The sequence below is a fragment of the Oncorhynchus mykiss genome, chromosome 10, assembly GCF_057628025.1.
Source record: "Oncorhynchus mykiss isolate SJ-2025 chromosome 10, ASM5762802v1, whole genome shotgun sequence".
NCBI lineage: Eukaryota > Metazoa > Chordata > Actinopteri > Salmoniformes > Salmonidae > Oncorhynchus > Oncorhynchus mykiss.
The window spans coordinates 20178933-20197869 of record NC_143031.1 but is presented as its reverse complement, the minus strand read 5'-3'; the positions used below and the strand labels follow the sequence as shown (position 1 = coordinate 20197869).

At 41.5% G+C, this 18937-nt stretch overlaps 1 long non-coding RNA gene across 1 annotated transcript in view; it reads right to left on the bottom strand.

The window, feature by feature from the left end:
* Positions 1 to 912, bottom strand: part of LOC149979958 (uncharacterized) — a 43030-nt gene extending 42118 nt beyond the window's left edge. The window contains exon 1 of the long non-coding RNA XR_016484044.1: positions 511 to 912. This is a non-coding gene — a long non-coding RNA (uncharacterized LOC149979958). The remainder of the gene's footprint in view (positions 1 to 510) is intronic.
* Between the last annotated feature and the right edge of the window lie 18025 nt (positions 913 to 18937).

Genomic DNA, 18937 nt, shown 5'->3' with positions numbered 1-18937 from the left:
TTTTCAGCGAAAGCACTACAAACGATTATGTTAGGTCTCCACCAAACAACAATAAGCACAGCCATTTTCCAGCAAAATATAGCATAAACAAAAACCAGAAATAAAGATAAATGAATCATTAACCTTGAATTATCTTCATCAGATGACACTCATAGGACTTCATGTTACACAATACATGCATGTTTTGTTTGATAAAGTTCGTATTTATATTTAAAAAATCTGAGTTTACATTGGCGCGTTAGATTCACTAGTTCCAAAAACATCAAGTGATTTTGCATAGCCACATCATTCAACATAAATACTCATCATAAATGTAGATGATAATACACATGGAATTATAGATATACCTCTCCTTAATGCAACCACTGTGTCAGATTTTTTTTTAACTTTACGGAAAAAGAAAACCATGCAATATTCTGAGACGGCGCTCAAAAGTAAAAATACATGATAAATATAAACAACATAAACAAGAAACATAAACAAGAAATTACATGATAAATATTCCCTTACCTTTGATGATCTACATCAGAAAGCACTCCAGGAATCCCAGGTCCACAATAAATGTTTAGTTTGTTCGAAAATGTCCGTTATTCATGTCCAAATACCTTATTTTGTTAGTGTTTGGTATACATATCTAAACGCTAATTCTGGTCAGCGTTATATCGGACAAGAACTTCAAAAAGTGATATTACCGGTCGAAGAAACATTTCAAAGTACAGAATCAATCATTAGGATGTTTTTAACATATAGCTTCAATAAAGTTCCAACCAGAGAATTCTTTCTTGTCTTCGTGAGCAATGGAACGCAAGTGACTACCATGAGGAAAAAGTGAGATCACAAAATGGCTGCTTGATGGACATCTGATATATTCTGCTCTCATTCACTACCACAACAACACAGAAGCCTCATAATAATTTCTATTGATGGTTGACATCTAGTGGAACCCCTAGGCAGTGCAACATCATTCATATCTCAAGGGGATTTCATTGGGGACTCTGGTGAATACAAACAAGCTCAGATTTTTGACTTCCTGTTTTGATTTTTTGACTCAGGATTTTGCCTGCCAATATCAGTTCTGTTATACTCACAGACATCATTCAAACAGTTTTAGAAACTTCAGAGTGTTTTCTATCCAATACTAATAATACTATGCAAATATTACAACTATGGATGAGGAGCAGGCCGTTTGATATGGGCACCTTTCATCCAAGCTACTCAATACTGCCCCTGCAGCCATAAGAAGTTAAAGAAATGGCCTCTATAACATTATTTTCGGCAGTTAAATGCAACAACAAAACATTATTTATAAAAAGCAATCTATTAAAGTGGTTTTCAAACTATATAATTTGTTTGCAAGTGGGATTGCTGTTCTTTTAGTTTAAGGTTGACGCAGCTTGTTGGCCAATAGCCAATCAGCGTTTGTCAACAAGTTAAAATAAAACTCTGCTTTGTATAAAACAGGTGTAGACTAACAGTGAAATGCTTACTTATAGGGCCTTCCCAACAATGCAGAGAAAAATATATATAAATAATAGAAAAATAATAACAAGAGGAAGAAATCACAATGAGAAATGATAACTTGGCTATATACAGTGGGGCAAAAAAGTATTTAGTCAGCCACCAATTAAATACATTTTTGCCCCACTGCACATGGTGCACCAGTACAGAGTTGATGTGCATGGGTACGAGGTAATTGAGGTAGATATATAGTTGAAGTCGGAAGTTTACATAACCCTTAGCCAAATACATTTAAACTCAGTTTTTCACAATTCCTCACATTTAATCCTAGTAAAAATTCCCTGTCTTAGGTCAATTAGGATCACCACTTTATTTTAAGAATGTGAAATGTCATCCTTTATTTCTTTCATCACATTCCTAGTGGCTCAGAGGTTTACATACACTCAATTAGTATGTGGTAGCATTGCCTTTACATATGTGGTAGCATTGCCTTTTTTTTACTTGGGTCAAACGCTTCGGGTAGCCTTCCACAAGCTTCCCAAGTTGGGTGAATTCTGTCCCATTCCTCCTGACAGAGCTGTTGTAACTGAGTCAGGTTTGTAGGCCTCCTTGCTCGCACACGCTTTTTCAGGTCTACCCACAAATTTTCTACAGGATTGAGGTCATTCCAATACCTTGACTTTGTTGTCCTTAAGCCATTTTGCGGGAAGTATGTTTGGGGTCATTGTCCATTTGGAAAACCCACTTGCGACCAAGCTTTAACTGATGTCTTGAGATGTTGCTTCAATATATCCACATAATTTTCCTGCCTCATAATGCCATCTATTTTGTGAAGTGCACCAGTCCCTCCTGCAGCAAAGCACACCCACAACATGATGCTGCCACCCACAACATGATGCTGCCACCCCCGTGCTTCACGGTTGGGATGGTGTTCTTCGGCTTACAAGCATCCCCCTTTTCCTCCAAACATAATGATGGTCATTATGGCCAAACAGTTCTATTTTTGTTTCATCAGACCAGAGGACATTTCTCCAAAAGGTACGATCCTTGTCCCCATGTGCAGTTGCAAACCGTAGTCTGGCTTTTTATGGCGGTTTTGGAGTAGTGGCAACAGGATAGATACAGCACAGTAATATACAGCAGCGGTGGGACCAAGTCACTATTATTCGAGTCACAAGCAATTCACAAGGTCCGAGTCTCGAGTCGAGTCCCAAGTATTTGTATTTGTATTTGCATTTATAATGGATCCCCATTAGCTTTGGCAGCAACTACTCTTCCTGGGGTCCAGCAAAATTAAGGCAGTTTATACTGTTTTAAAACATTACAATACATTAACAGATTTCACAACACACTGTGTGCCCTGAGACCCCTTCTCCACCACTACCACATATGTACAGTACTAAATCCATGTGTATGTATAGTGCGTGCCAATGTTCGTGTTGCTTCAAATCAAATCAAATCAAATATATTTATGTAGCCCTTCGTACATCAGCTGATATCTCAAAGTTCTGTACAGAAACCCAGCCTAAAACCCCAAACAGCAAAAAATGCAGGTGTTGAACACGTTGGCTAGGAAAAACTCCAGAGAAAGGCCAAAACCTAGGAAGAATCCTAGAGAGGACCCAGGCTATGAGGGGTGGCCAGTCCTCTTCTGGCTGGGCCGGGTGGAGATTATAACAGAACATGACCAAGATGTTCAAATGTTCATAAATGACCAGCAAGGTCAAATAAGAGGTCTGGGACAGGTAGCATGTCCGGTGAACGGGTCAGGATTCCATAGCCTCAGGCAGAACAGTTGAAACTGGAGCGGCAGCACGGCCAGGTGGACTGGGGACAGCAAGGAGTCATCATGTCAGGTAGTCCTGAGGCATGGTCCTAAGGCTCAGCTCCTCCGAGAGAGAGAAAGAAAGAGAGAAAGAGAGAATTAGAGAGAGCAAACTTAAATTCACACAGGACACCGGATAAGACAGGAGAAGTACTCCAGATATAACAAACTGACCCTAGCCCCCGACACATAAACTACTGCAGCATAAATACTGGAGGCTGAGACAGGAAAGGTCAGGAGACATTGCGGCCCCATCCGATGATACCCCCGGACATGGCCAAACAGGAAGGATATAACCCCACCCACTTTGCCAAAGCGCAGCCCCGACACCACTAGAGGGATTTCTTCAACCACCAACTTACCATCCTGAGACAAGGCCGAGTATAGCCCACAAAGATCTCCGCCACGGCACAACCCACGGGGTTCCTGTCTGGGCGCCAACCCAGACAGGAAGATCACATCGTGATCTCAACCCACTCAAGTGACGCACCCCTCCTAGGGACGGCATGAAAGAGCACCAGTGACTCAGCCCCTGTAATAGGGTTAGAGGCAGAGAATCCCAGTGGAAAGAGGGGAACCAGCCAAGCACAGACAGCAAGGGTGGTTCGTTGCTCTAGAGCCTTTCCGTTCATCTTCACACTCCTGGGCAAGACTACACTCAATCATGTGACCCACTGAAGAGATGAGTCTTCAGTAAAGACTTAAAGGTTGAGACCGAGTTTGTGTCTCTCACATGGGTAGGCAGACCATTACATGAAAATGGAGCTCTATAGGAGAAAGTCCTGCCTCCAGCTGTTTGCTTAGAAATTCTAGGGACAATTAGGAGGCCTACATCTTGTGACCGTAGCGTACGTGTAGGTATGTACAGCAGGACCAAATCAGAGAGATAGGTAGGAGCAAGCACATGTAATGCTTTGTAGGTTAGCAGTAAAACCTTGAAATCAGCACTTGCCTTGTCAGGAAGCCAGTGTAGGAAGGCCAGCACTGGAGTAATATGATCAATTATTTTGGTTCTAGTCAGGATTCCAGCAGCCGTATTTAGCACTAACTGAAGTTTATTAGGTGCTTTATCTGGGTAGCCGGAAAGTAGAGCATTGCAGTAGTTTAACCTAGAAGTATTGAAAGCATGGCTTCACAGTCCCGTTGTTCCATAAGGTGTTTTTTTTATCTGTTTTTTAATTCAAATTTTACTGCTTGCGTTAGTTCAAATCAAATCAAATGTATTTATATAGCCCTTCGTACATCAGCTGATATCTCAAAGTGCTGTACAGAAACCCAGCCTAAAACCCCAAACAGCAAGCAATGCAGGTGTAGAAGCACGGTGGCTAGGAAAAACTCCCTAGAAAGGCCAAAACCTAGGAAGAAACCTAGAGAGGAACCAGGCTATGTGGGGTGGCCAGTCCTCTTCTGGCTGTGCCGGGTGGAGATTATAACAAAACATGGTCAAGATGTTCAAATGTTCATAGATGACCAGCATGGTTGAATAATAATAAGGCAGAATAGTTGAAACTGGAGCAGCAGCACAGTCAGGTGGACTGGGGACAGCAAGGAGTCATCATGTCAGGTATTCCTGGGGCATGGTCCTAGAGCTCAGGTCCTCCGAGAGAGAGAAAGAAAGAGAGAATTAGAGAGAGCATATGTGGGATGGCCAGTCCTCTTCTGGCTGTGCCGGGTGGAGATTATAACAGAACATGGCCAAGATGTTCAAATGTTCATAAATGACCAGCATAGTCGAATAATAATAAGGCAGAACAGTTGAAACTGGAGCAGCAGCACAGCCAGGTGGACTGGGGACAGCAAGAAGTCATCATGTCAGGTAGTCCTGGGGCATGGTCCTAGGGCTCAGGTCCTCCGAGAGAGAGAAAGAGAGAAGGAGAGAATTAGAGAACGCACACTTAGATTCACACAGGACACCGAATAGGACAGGAGAAGTACTCCAGATATAACAAACTGACCCTAGCCCCCCGACACATAAACTACTGCAGCATAAATACTGGAGGCTGAGACAGGAGGGGTCAGGAGACACTGTGGCCCACTCCGAGGACACCCCCGGACAGGGCCAAACAGGAAGGATATAACCCCACCCACTTTGCCAAAGCACAGCCCCCACACCACTAGAGGGATATCTTCAACCACCAACTTACCATCCTGAGACAAGGCTGAGTATAGCCCACAAAGACCTCCGCCACGGCACAACCCAAGGGGGGGGGGGGGGGGGCGCCAACCCAGACAGGATGACCACATCAGTGACTCAACCCACTCAGGTGACGCACCTCCTCCAGGGACGGCATGAGAGAGCCCCAGTAAAGCCAGTGACTCAGCCCCTGTAATAGGGTTAGAGGCAGAGAATCCCAGTGGAAAGAGGGGAACCGGCCAGGCAGAGACAGCAAGGGCGGTTCGTTGCTCCAGAGCCTTTCCGTTCACCCTCCCACTCCTGGGCCAGACTACACTCAATCATATGACCCACTGAAGAGATGAGTCTTCAGTAGAGACTTAAAGGTTGAGACCGAGTTACTTGATGTGGAATAGAGTTCCATGTAGTCATGGCTCTATGTAGTACTGTGTGCCTTCCATAGTCTGTTCTGGACTTGGGGACTGTGAAGAGACGTCTTGTGGCATGTCTTGTGGGGTATGCATGGGTGTCCGTGCTGTGTGCCAGTAGTTCAGACAGACAGCTCGGTGCAATCAACATGTCAATACCTCTCAGAAATAAAAGAAGTGATGAAGTCAATCTCTCCTCCACTTTCAGTCAGGAGAGATTGGCATGCATATTATTAATATTAGCTCCCTGTGTACATCCAAGGGCCAGTAGTGCTGTCCTGTTCTGAGCCAATTGCAATTTTCTAAGTCCTAAGTCCTTTTTTTGTGGCAACTGACCACACAAATGAACAGTAGTCAAGGTGCGACAAAACTAGGGCCGGTAGGACCTGCCTTGTTGATAGTGTTGTTAAGAAGGCAGAGCATCACTTTATTATAGACAAACTTCTCCCCATCTTAGCTACTACTGCATCAATATGTTTTGACCATGATAGTTTACAATCAAGTATTACTCCAAGCAGTTTAGTCATCTCAACTTGCTCAATTTCCACATTATTTATTACACGATTTAGTTGAGGTTCAGGGTTTAGTGAGTGTTTTGTTCCAAATACAATGTTTTTAGTATTAGAAATATTTAGGGCTAACTTATTCCTTGCCACCTAGTCTGAAACTAACTGCAGCTTTATGTTGAGTGTTGCAATCATTTCAGTCGCTGTAGTAGCTGACGTGTATAGTGTTGAGTCGTCCGCGTGCATAGAAACTCTGGCTTTACACAAAGTCAGTGGAATGTCTTTTGTAAAAATTTTAAAAAGCAAGGGGCCTAAACAGCTACCCTGGGGAATTCCTGATTGTAACTGGATTATATTTGATAGGCTTTCCATTAATGAACACCCTCTATGTTCTGTTAGACAAGTAACTCTTTATCCACATTATAGCAGGGGGTGTACAGCCATAACACATATGTTTTTCCAGCAGCAGACTATGATCAATAATGTCAAAAGCTGCAATGAAGTCTAACAAGACAGCCCCCACAATAATCTTATCATCAATTTCTCTCAGCCAATCATCAGTAATTTGTGTAAGTGCTGTGCTTGTTGATTGTCCTTCCCTATAAGCATGCTGAAATTCTGTTGTCAATTTGTTTACTGTAAAATAGCATTGTATCTGGTCAAACACAATATTTTCCAGAAGTTTACTAGGGGTTTGTAACAGGCTGACTTGTCGGCTATTTGAGCCAGTAAAGGGGGCTTTACTGCACTATTCTTGGGTAGCTGAATTACTTTAGCTTCCCTCCAGGCCTGAGGGCACACACACTCTAGTAGGCTTAAATTGAAGATGTGACAAATAGGAGTGGCAATATCATCTGCTATTATCCTCAGTAATCTTCCATCTAGATTGTCAGACCCTGTTGGCTTGTCATTCTTGATAGACAACAATAATTTTTTCACCTCTTCCACACTGACTTTACGGAATTCAAAAGTACAATTTTTGTCTTTCATAATTTGGTCTGATATACTTGGATGTGTGGAGTCAGCGTTTGTTGCTGGCATGTCATCCCTAAGTTTGCTTATCTTGCCAAAGAAAAAGTTATTAAAGTAGTTTGCAATATCAGTGGGCTGTGTGATGAATGAGCCATCTGATTAAATGAATGAAGCAGCCGATTTCGCTTTTTTCCCCAAAATTTCATTTAAGGTGCCCCAAAGCTTTTTACTATCACTCTTTATATAATTTATCTTTGTTTCAGTGTAGTATCTTTTTATTTTATATTTTGTTTAGTCTCATGATTTCTTAATTTGCAGTATGTTTGTTAATCAGTTGGGCTGCCAAACTTAATTGCCATACCTTTTGCCTCATCCCTCTCAACCATACAGCATTTTCTTAATGGGTGCGTGCTTATCAGTAACGAATCATTTGTTTCATAAAAGTGCCACGTGTCTGATTGCTCCTCATTACACACCACAGACCAGCAAATATTATTTACATCATCAACATATGAATCACTACAAAACATATTGTATGACCTCTTATGCACTATATAGGCCCCGCCTATGGAACTTTCATTTTCCTAGATATGGCTATTCTATTGTGATCACTACATCCTATGGATTTGGATACTGCTTTAAAACTTCTTAGGGCTGCAACCCCGTTAACGGGATGATATGACAAAAGCCAGTGAAAGTGCAGGGCGCCAAATTCAAAACAACAGAAATCTCATTATTAAAATTCCTCAAACATACAGTGGGGCAAAAAAGTATTTAGTCAGCCACCAATTGTGCAAGTTCTCCCGCTTAAAAAGATGAGAGAGGTCTGTAATTTTCATCATAGGTACACTTCAACTATGACAGACAAAATGAGAAAAAAAAATCCAGAACATCACATTGTAGGATTTTTAATGAATTTATTTGCAAATTATGGTGGAAAATAAGTATTTGGTCACCTACAAACAAGCAAGATTTCTGGCTCTCACAGACCTGTAACTTCTTCTTTAAGAGGCTCCTCTGTCCTCCACTCGTTACCTGTATTAATGGCACCTGTTTGAACTTGTTATCAGTATAAAAGACACCTGTCCACAACGTCAAACAGTCACACTCCAAACTCCACTATGGCCAAGACCAAAGAGCTGTCAAAGGACACCAGAAACAAAATTGTAGACCTGCACCAGGCTGGGAAGACTGAATCTGCAATAGGTAAGCAGCTTGGTTTGAAGAAATCAACTGTGGGAGCAATTATTAGGAAATGGAAGACATACAAGACCACTGATAATCTCCCTTGATCTGGGGCTCCACGCAAGATCTCACCCCGTGGGGTCAAAATGATCACAAGAACGGTTAGCAAAAATCACAGAACCACACGTGGGGACCTAGTGAATGACCTGCAGAGAGCTGACCAAAGTAACAAAGCCTACTATCAGTAACACACTACGCCGCCAGGGACTCAAATCCTGCAGTGCCAGACGTGTCCCCCTGCTTAAGCCAGTACATGTCCAGGCCCGTCTGAAGTTTGCTAGAGAGCATTTGGATGATCCAGAAGAAGATTGGGAGAATGTCATATGGTCAGATGAAACCAAAATATAACTTTTTGGTAAAAACTCAACTCGTCGTGTTTGGAGGACAAAGAATGCTGAGTTACATCCAAAGAACAACATACCTACTGTGAAGCATGGGGGTGGAAACATCATGCTTTGGGGCTGTTTTTCTGCAAAGGGACCAGGACGACTGATCCGTGTAAAGGAAAGAATGAATGGGGCCATGTATCGTGAGATTTTGAGTGAAAACCTCCTTCCATCAGCAAGGGCATTGAAGATGAAACGTGGCTGGGTCTTTCAGCATGACAATGATCCAAAACACACCGCCCGGGCAACGAATGAGTGGCTTCGTAAGAAGCATTTCAAGGTCCTGGAGTGGCCTAGCCAGTCTCCAGATCTCAACCGCATAGAAAATCTTTGGAGGGAGTTGAAAGTCTGTGTTTCCCAGCAACAGCCCCAAAACATCACTGCTCTAGAAGAGATCTGCATGGAGGAATGGGCCAAAATACCAGCAACAGTGTGTGAAAACCTCGTGAAGACTTACAGAAAACGTTTGACCTCTGTCATTGCCAACAAAGGGTATATAACAAAGTATTGAGATAAACTTTTATTATTGACCAAATACTTATTTTCCACCATAATCTGCAAATAAATTCATTAAAAGTCCTACAATATGATTCTCTGGATTTTTTTTCTTCTCATTTTGTCTGTCATAGTTGAAATGTACCTATGATGGAAATTACAGGCCTCTCTCATCTTTTTAAGTGGGAGAACTTGCACAATTGGTGGCTGACTAAATACTTTTTTGCCCCACTGTACATGTATCTTATACCGTTTTAAAGGTAATCTTGTTGTTAATCCCACCACAGTGTCCGATTTCAAATAGACTTTACAGCGAAAGCGCCACAAACAATTATGTTAGGTGACCACTAACTCGCATAAAAACCCAGCCATTTTTCCAGACAAATAGAGGAGTCACAAAAAGCACAAATAGAGATAAAATGAATCACTAACCTTTGATGATCTTCATCTGATGACACTCATAGGACGTCTTGTTACACAATACATGCATGTTTTGTTTGATAAAGTTAATATTTATATAAAAAAAATCGGAGTTTACATTGGCGCGTTCACTAGTTCCAAAAACATCCAGTGATTTTGTATAGCACCATTAATTCAACAGAAATACTCATCATAAATGTAGATGAAAATGTAAGTTATAGACATGGAATTATAGCTATACCTCTTCTTAATGCAACCACAGATTTCAGATTCAGATTTCAGATTTCAAAAAAACTTTACAGAAAAAGCAAACCATGCAATAATCTGAGACAGCGCTCAGAAAATAAATAAAATTATCCACCATGTTGGAGTCTACAGAAATCAGAAATCACAATATAAATAATCCTTTACCTTTGATGATCCTCATCAGAATGCACTCCCAGGAATCCTAGTTCCACAATAAATGATTGATTTGTTCGATGATGTCCATTATTTATGTCCAAGTAGCTACTTTTGTTAGCGCGTTTAGTACACAAATCCAAACGCTCGTGCAGGTCCATCTGAACGTCGGATGAAAACTTTTAGATACAGTGCCTTGCGAAAGTATTCGGCCCCCTTGAACTTTGCGACCTTTTGCCACATTTCAGGCTTCAAACATAAAGATATAAAACTGTATTTTTTTGTGAAGAATCAACAACAAGTGGGACACAATCATGAAGTGGAACGACATTTATTGGATATTTCCAACTTTTTTAACAAATCAAAAACTGAAAAATTGGGCTTGCAAAATTATTCAGCCCCTTTACTTTCAGTGCAGCAAACTCTCTCCAGAAGTTCAATGAGGATCTCTGAATGATCCAATGTTGACCTAAATGACTAATGATGATAAATACAATCCACCTGTGTGTAATCAAGTCTCCGTATAAATGCACCTGCACTGGGATAGTCTCAGAGGTCCGTTAAAAGCGCAGAGAGCATCATGAAGAACAAGGAACACACCAGGCAGGTCCGAGATACTGTTGTGAAGAAGTTTAAAGCCGGATTTGGATACAAAAATATTTCCCAAGCTTTAAACATCCCAAGGAGCACTGTGCAAGCGATAATATAGAAATGGAAGGAGTATCAGACCACTGCAAATCTACCAAGACCTGGCCGTCCCTCTAAACTTTCAGCTCATACAAGGAGAAGACTGATCAGAGATGCAGCCAAGAGGCCCATGATCACTCTGGATGAACTGCAGAGATCTACAGCTGAGGTGGGAGACTCTGTCCATAGGACAACAATCAGTCGTATATTGCACAAATCTGGCCTTTATGGAAGAGTGGCAAGAAGAAAGTCATTTCTTAAAGATATCCATAAAAAGTGTTGTTTAAAGTTTGCCAAAAGCCACCTGGGAGACACACCAAACATGTGGAAGAAGGTGCTCTGGTCAGATGAAACCAAAATTGAACTTTTTGGCAACAATGCAAAACGTTATGTTTGGCGTAAAAGCAACACAGCTGAACACACCATCCCCACTGTCAAACATGGTGGTGGCAGCATCATGGTTTGGGCCTGCTTTTCTTCAGCAGGGACAGGGAAGATGGTTAAAATTGATGGGAAGATGGATGGAGCCAAATACAGGACCATTCTGGAAAAAAACCTGATGGAGTCTGCAAAAGACCTGAGACTGGGACGGAGATTTGTCTTCCAACAAGACAATGATCCAAAACATAAAGCAAAATCTACAATGGAATGTTTCAAAAATAAACATATCCAGGTGTTAGAATGGCCAAGTCAAAGTCCAGACCTGAATCCAATCGAGAATCTGTGGAAAGAACAGAAAACTGCTGTTCACAAATGCTCTCCATCCAACCTCACTGAGCTCGAGCTGTTTTGCAAGGAGGAATGGGAAAACATTTCAGTCTCTCGATGTGCAAAACTGATAGAGACATACCCCAAGCGACTTACAGCTGTAATCGCAGCAAAAGGTGGCGCTACAAAGTATTAACTTAAGGGGGGTGAATAATTTTGCACGCCCAATTTTTCAGTTTTTGATTTGTTAAAAAAAGTTTGAAATATCCAATAAATGTCGTTCCACTTCATGATTGTGTCCCACTTGTTGTTGATTCTTCACAAAAAAATACAGTTTTATATCTTTATGTTTGAAGCCTGAAATGTGGCAAAAGGTCGCAAAGTTCAAGGGGGCCGAATACTTTCGCAAGGCACTGTATATATTTTTTTAACCTTTATTTAACTAGGCAAGTCAGTTAAGAACAAATTCTTATTTTCAATGATGGCCTAGGAACAGTGCGTTAACTGCCTGTTCAGGGGCAGAATGACACATTTGTAACTTGTCAGCTCAGAGATTTGAACTTGCAACCATTCAATGACTAGTCCAATGCTCTAACCACTAGGCTACCCTGCCGCCCTAAGATAGATCAATCTTTAGGGTGTTGTTATCATAAATCTTCAATAAAGTTCCAACCAGAGAATTCCTTTGTCTGTAGAGAAGCCATGGAACGCAGGTCGCTATCATGTGAATTGCGCGTGACCAGCCCTTGGCTCTCTGCCATACACCTGGCTCATTCAGCTCCCATTCAGCCCCACAACACAGTAGAAGCCTCATTCAAGTTTCTAAAGACATTTTACATCTAGTGGAAGCACTAGGAATTGCAACTTCATCCATATCCCACTGTGAATTCAATAGGGGCTGGGTTGAAAATCGACCAACCTCAGTTTTCCATCTTCCTGTTTGGATTTCTTCTCAGGTTTTTGCCTGCCGTATGAGTTCTGTTATACCCACAGACATCATTCAAACAGTTTTAGAAACTTCAGAGTGTTTTCTATCCAATACTAATAATAATATGCATATATTAGCAACTGGAACTGAGGAGCAGGCCGTTTACTCTGGGCACCTCTAGGCACCTTTCATCCAAGCTACTCAATATTGCCCCTGCAGCCATAAGAAGTTAAAGCAAATATCTGCAGCATTAGTAAAAATGTGATCAATACCTGTTGATGATTTAATTCCTATGCTGTTTGTAACTACCCTGGTAAGTTGACTGACAACCTGATCCAGGTTGCAGGCACTGGTTACAGTTTGAAATGTTTCCCTGAGTGGGCAGCTTGATGATAGCCAGTCAATATTTAAATCACCCAGAAAATATACTTCTCTGTTGATATCACATACATTATCAAGCATTTCACACATATTATCCAGATACTGACTGTTAGCACTTGGTGGTCTATAGCAGCTTCCCACAAGAATGGGCTTTAGGTGAGGCAGACAAACCTGTAGCCATATTACTTCAACAGTATTTAACATTAGATTGTCTCTAAGCTTTACAGGAATGTGCTTCTGAATATAGACGGCAACACTGCCTTGGCATTTCTGTCTTTTAATGCTAAAATCAGTTCTTTAAAATCAATTTTCAAATGTTCCAAGCTAGCCTTCCTGATGTCGTTTGACCCCAGCTCCCGGCATCTGTGGTAGAACAGTCGGAAGCAGCAATGTTATCTCCTGTACTCGTGCTCCTGGGTAGCAGAGGGTTTTTGCCTTTGCCTGTGAACCCAAGGTAGAAGCTACCAGAGAGGGAGACAGAGCCATGTACAAAGACACAGGTACCTCTGGATCCAATCTTTATTGGGAAGCCACCACGGACGAAGGCACTGGAACCTCTGGATCCAGGGCGGCAAAGCTGTTTCTGGTCTGTGTCAGTTCCGGGCTCAACATCTCCATGGAGACCCCAGGTGCCAGAGGACGCCTTCTTTGACTTCCACGGCGAGTGATGTGCCGCCATGGCTAGTTGGTTGGGTCGAGATCAGCTCCTTCTCCAGGGAAGTGGGAGACCCCTTCAGGGATGGAACCCTGCCTAGCACCGGCCAGTCGGCCAGAAAATCACATTGTAGGATTTTTTATGATTTTATTTGCAAATTATGGTGGAAAATAAAGACACGGTGGCGAAACCTCCCCCAGACCAGAGCGGTGTCCGTCTACTGGGGTGGACGAAAAATAAAAAGTAGGTGGGCATGGGTTCCCCAGTAGCTTATGTAGGTTTGCTACTTGCTTGCTAAGAGTAGCTACTTTGCTTCTGTAGTCCTCCGCAAGCAAGTAGTTGCTACGTTGAAAGTCAGCACGGTCCACGTTGTCCCGGAATAAAGCAAATTAAACGCAGCTCTTGCAACATTGCAAATGTTCAATAGCGGCCTCCATTTGAGTTCAGCGAGCCAGCTAGGCTAGCTGGGCTTTCGAGTCTCTCCCCCTGTACGGGATCTGGCAGCGCAATTTAGCCTATAAGAGCTGTGTAGCCTAGTTATGCTAATATATTTGAGACCAGTGTATTGCAGTTAATTTAGTCTTTGATTTAGTAGGTAAAATATCTTTGAGTGTTTGCGTATTAACAGGTAAACAACGAGTCCCAGACAGTTTGCAAAAGAACATACAGTACCTGAGGTAAAACGAGTCAATACTCGAGTCAAATCCCAAGCTGTGTGTTCTAAGAGCAAGTCAAGTCACAAGTTTTCAAGTCAAGTAAAAACTAAATCTATACATGCAACGACTTGTTCAACTACAAATCTATGTCCATTTATTGAGCCTACCAGACAGCCCTTTTTGGTGTTTTGTCTACAACATATCTTTATTAGACTGTGTAAAATATGGACTTTGTAGTAGTCATAAGGGCATGAAATCAGCAGAAGGCAAGGCAGATTGACATGCTCAGAGTGTAGAATTATTTACAGGTCTTGGTGATTCAATGGTGAAAGCGCCATATCATACAAAATATAAAAGCAGATTTACTAAATATAAACAGGCAATAGCCCAAAACAAATAGCCACTGTATCAGGCTTAACCTGTCCTATCTGAACGGACACTGGTAGAGGTTAAAACTGTACAGCCTCCCCGTGAGAAACCAAATCGAATCTGTCAAAGACAGGTGCTCAAACAGGTAGGCCTACATAATATACAGTGGGGCAAAAAAGTATTTAGTCAGCCACCAATTGTGCAAGTTCTCCCACTTAATAATTTATATAATAATTTGCAAATAAATTCATTAAAAATCCTACAATGTGATTTTCTGGATTTTTTTTCTCCTTTTGTCTCTCATAGTTGAAGTGTACCTATGATGAACATTATAGGCCTCTCTCATCTTTTTAAGTGGGAGAACTTGCACAATTGGTGGCTGACTAAATACTTTTTTTTTTTTGCCCCACTGTAAACCCTGGGCTCCCAGGACCATAGAATTACCCAGTTGGCAATTACAACCAATAAACTGGTTCTACAATGTAAAAGGATATTTCCACATCTACTGTATTGTTACATTGGTACATCCATCTCAATCAGATTGAATGATTTATTATGATATTTCAACACCATGCAACATGGAACAATCGTTTCCTCTTGTCACGAACCGGTCCAAAGTGTGTAACAAGGAGACAATGTGGAGATATGGAATAACAAAATATATTTATTTAACTAAAGTAAACTAAATATATTTAATAACCTCTCTGGGATAGGGGGTGGTATTTTCACGCCCGGATGAAAAGCGTGCCCCAAATAAACTGTCTGCTAGTCAGGACCAGAAGCTAGGATATACATAGTTAGTTAGTTATTAGTAGATTTGGATAGTAAACACTCTGAAGTTTCTAAAACTGTTTGAATAATGTCTGTGAGTATAACAGAACTGATTTGGCAGGCGAAACCCCGAGCACAATCCATCCAGGGAATTTTGTTTTTGAGGTCAATCTGTTTTACATTGGGTTTCTATGGCAAGCCTGTTTTAATATAAATATGCTTGCAGTTTCTATAGCTTCCACTAGATGTCAACAGTCTTTAGAAATTGGTTGATGTTTTTCTTTTGAGAAATGAAGGTGTAGCCATTTCCTTTCTGGGTGTATAGCCAAATGGACTGTTTTGTTTGAGGCTCGTGACCTGAAGTTCGCTCCACTTTCATTTTATCTGCAATTGAACGCAGTTTATCCCGTCTTAAATTTTATCGATTATTTACATTTTAAAATACCTAAAGTTGGATTAGGAAAGTTGTTTGAAATGTTTGGACAAAGATTACAGGTAATTTATTAGATATTTTGTAGTCATGTTGGGTGATTTGAAACAGGTGTTTTTCTTAATCAAATGAGCCAAATAAATGGACATTTTGGAGATATAATGACGGAATTAATCGAACAAAAGAACCATTTGTGATGTTTATGGGACATATTGGAGTGCCAACAGAAGAAGCTCTTCAAAGGTAAGGCATGAATTATATCGTAATTTCTGAGTTTTGTGTCGCGCCTGGCGGGTTGAAATATGATTGTCATGTGTTTGTTTGATGGGGTGCTTTCCTCAGATTATCGCATGGTTTGCTTTCGCCGTAAAGCCTTTTTGAAATCTTACATGGTGGCTGGATTAACAAGAAGTTAAGCTTTAATTTGGTTTATTGCACTTGTGATTGTATGAAAGTTGAATATTTCAAATAATTTGTTTTGAATTTCGCGCTCTGCAATTTCACCGGATGTTGTCAAATAGATCCCGCTAAAGGGATTTGATCCATAAGAAGTTTTTAACAATGGTGTGTGTAGTCAGTAATCAACCAGTAGTGTAAGTGGTTGTGTGCATAAATGTGATAATGAGGGATGTTGAAAGGTGCCAACGCAAACAACCAAAAACAGCCACAAAAATGCCACAACCAAAATCTGTGTCTGCACAGATGAGTGATGGTACAGAGCGGCATGGGCAAGATGCAGTAGATGGTATCGAGTACAGTATATACATATGAGATGAATAATGTAGGGTATGTAAACATATAAAAGTGGCATTGTTCACTAGCCACTTTAAACAATGCCACTTTTATATGTTTACATACCCTACATTACTCATCTCATATGTATATACTATACTCAATACCATCTACTGCATCTTGCCTATGCCGTTCTGTACCATCACTCATTCATGGAATCTTTATGTACAAATCCTTCATCCCTTTACACTTGTGTGTATAAGGTAGTTGTTGTGAAATTGTTGGGTTAGATTACTCGTTGGTTATTACTGCATTGTCGGAACTAGCATTAACATCTTGCATTAACATCTGCTAACCATGTGTATGTGACAAATATATTTTGATTTGATTTGATTTGCATGGAGAGAGTCTCCTCAATGAATGGGGAAGAGGTGCATTTATCCTGGGACACACCCGAGCCCAGGTGTGTCCCATTTCACTGACGACCCTCCCGGTTCCGCCCACATCCTATTAAGGAAAACAAGAGCAAGAGAAAGAATTCGGCAGACAGAGTAGGAGGGTCGTCACACTCTTATTCAACGTTCTGACTACAAAGCGTGGGGCGCAGGCCACATAGCCCATTTATATACACACTGAGGCGCGTGCACTCCTATTAAGCATAACAAAAATTTCAGAGACATAGGACTTATGCCGCGGTCAGTACAACTGAGAACTCAGAAAAATACTAGGGAAAATCATGATGTCAGTGATCTTCAGGTCGGAAAGTCGAAGCTCTAGAAAGAGGCCCGAGTTCCCGAGTTGGAATTTCGTGTTGGATGACCAAATAGATTATTTTCCAATCTGAGCTCATTTTTTTGAGTTCCTAGTTGTTTCGAACGCACTGAAGTCGGAAGTCTGAGATTTCCAAGTTCCCAGTTCCGAGTACCCAGAGGTTTTGAAAGCGGCAACAGACACACGGAACTCCGACATAACCCAGGAAAGGGAAATATGAACAAAGGAAACCATACATTGAATGAAATAAACAGAACTTCTACCTCGTGTGTCTTGTGAACAGTCATGTGCACTATAAAGTTCACGCCCACTCAGAGCAAGGTAAGAAATTAAAATGTATCGTAATCCTATCAAACATGAAACAGAAATGTCTACGTGTTGCAATAAACGGTACGGGGCTGGAATGATGGGAAGAAGCTGTTCAGGGTCCTCTTGGTTCCAGACTTCCAGTACCGCTTGCGGTAGCTGAGAGCACAGTCTAAGACTTGGGTGGCAGGACACAGAGGAACTTGAAGCTCTTGATCTGCTCCACTACATCCCCATCAATGTGGACTGAGGCTTGCTCGGCCCTCCGTTTCCTGTAGTCCACGATCAGCTCCTTTGTCTTGCTGCCAGGTCACTGACCTCCCTATAGGCTGTCTCATTGTTGTTGGCCAACCAACTTTGTGTCGTCAGCAAACTTAATGATATTGTTGGGAGTCATGCATTGCCACACAGTCGTGGGTGAACAGGGAGTACAGGAGGGGACTAAGCACGCACCCCTGAGGCCCCGTGTTGAGGGTCAACGTGGCGGATGTGTTGTTGCCTACCTTCACCATCAGGGAGAGACACGAAGACGTCAGGAAGTCCAGGATCCAGTTGCAGAGGGAGGCGTTCACATGAATGCATCCAACTGATATTTACAACATCACAACTGATAAATTCCCACCTCCCACATGGTTACAAATGCAGCATCAGAGTCTAAACTTGAGAGGCCCAACATAACAATCCTGTCACAACAGACAATGCTAGGAACATTGCAAATGGCATTTAATTTTTTCCCCTTCTGTACCGAAACCGAAGCAAACCATGACCCCAAAACCTCAATATGGACCAAACAGTGGGTTTGTTGAACCGTTGCACCCCCATTCTAAAGTTTTTTTCAAAACAACTTTCAAATCACATTGTATGTTAGTCCAACTCAAGTATACGGTTTCAGCTTATATGCACATATCCAGCAGATTTCGATTCAGGGGTCTAAAACTTATTTACAGACGCAGGATCTTAATTTGATCAATTTCTCACAGCAGGAAAATAATCCTGCAAGAAATGTGAATTATTGTGTGCATTATAATTAATGGGTATTTTGGTAGGGGTTGATATGTTTTTTTTAGGACAAATCAAGTCTGACATTTTCAAGTGGAAATTACAAACTTTAGAAGCTTTTTAAACCTTGAAACCACTACAAGTTTGCAATACCTGTTCTGCAGAGTGATCAAATGAAGATCCTACATCTGTACTTGGTCCTCTTTGTTCCAGGTCGGACATGAGGCCACAACAATCTTCTTCCACTGGACACAGCTTTGGCAGGATCTAATACAAATAAGATACTGGTGATGCATG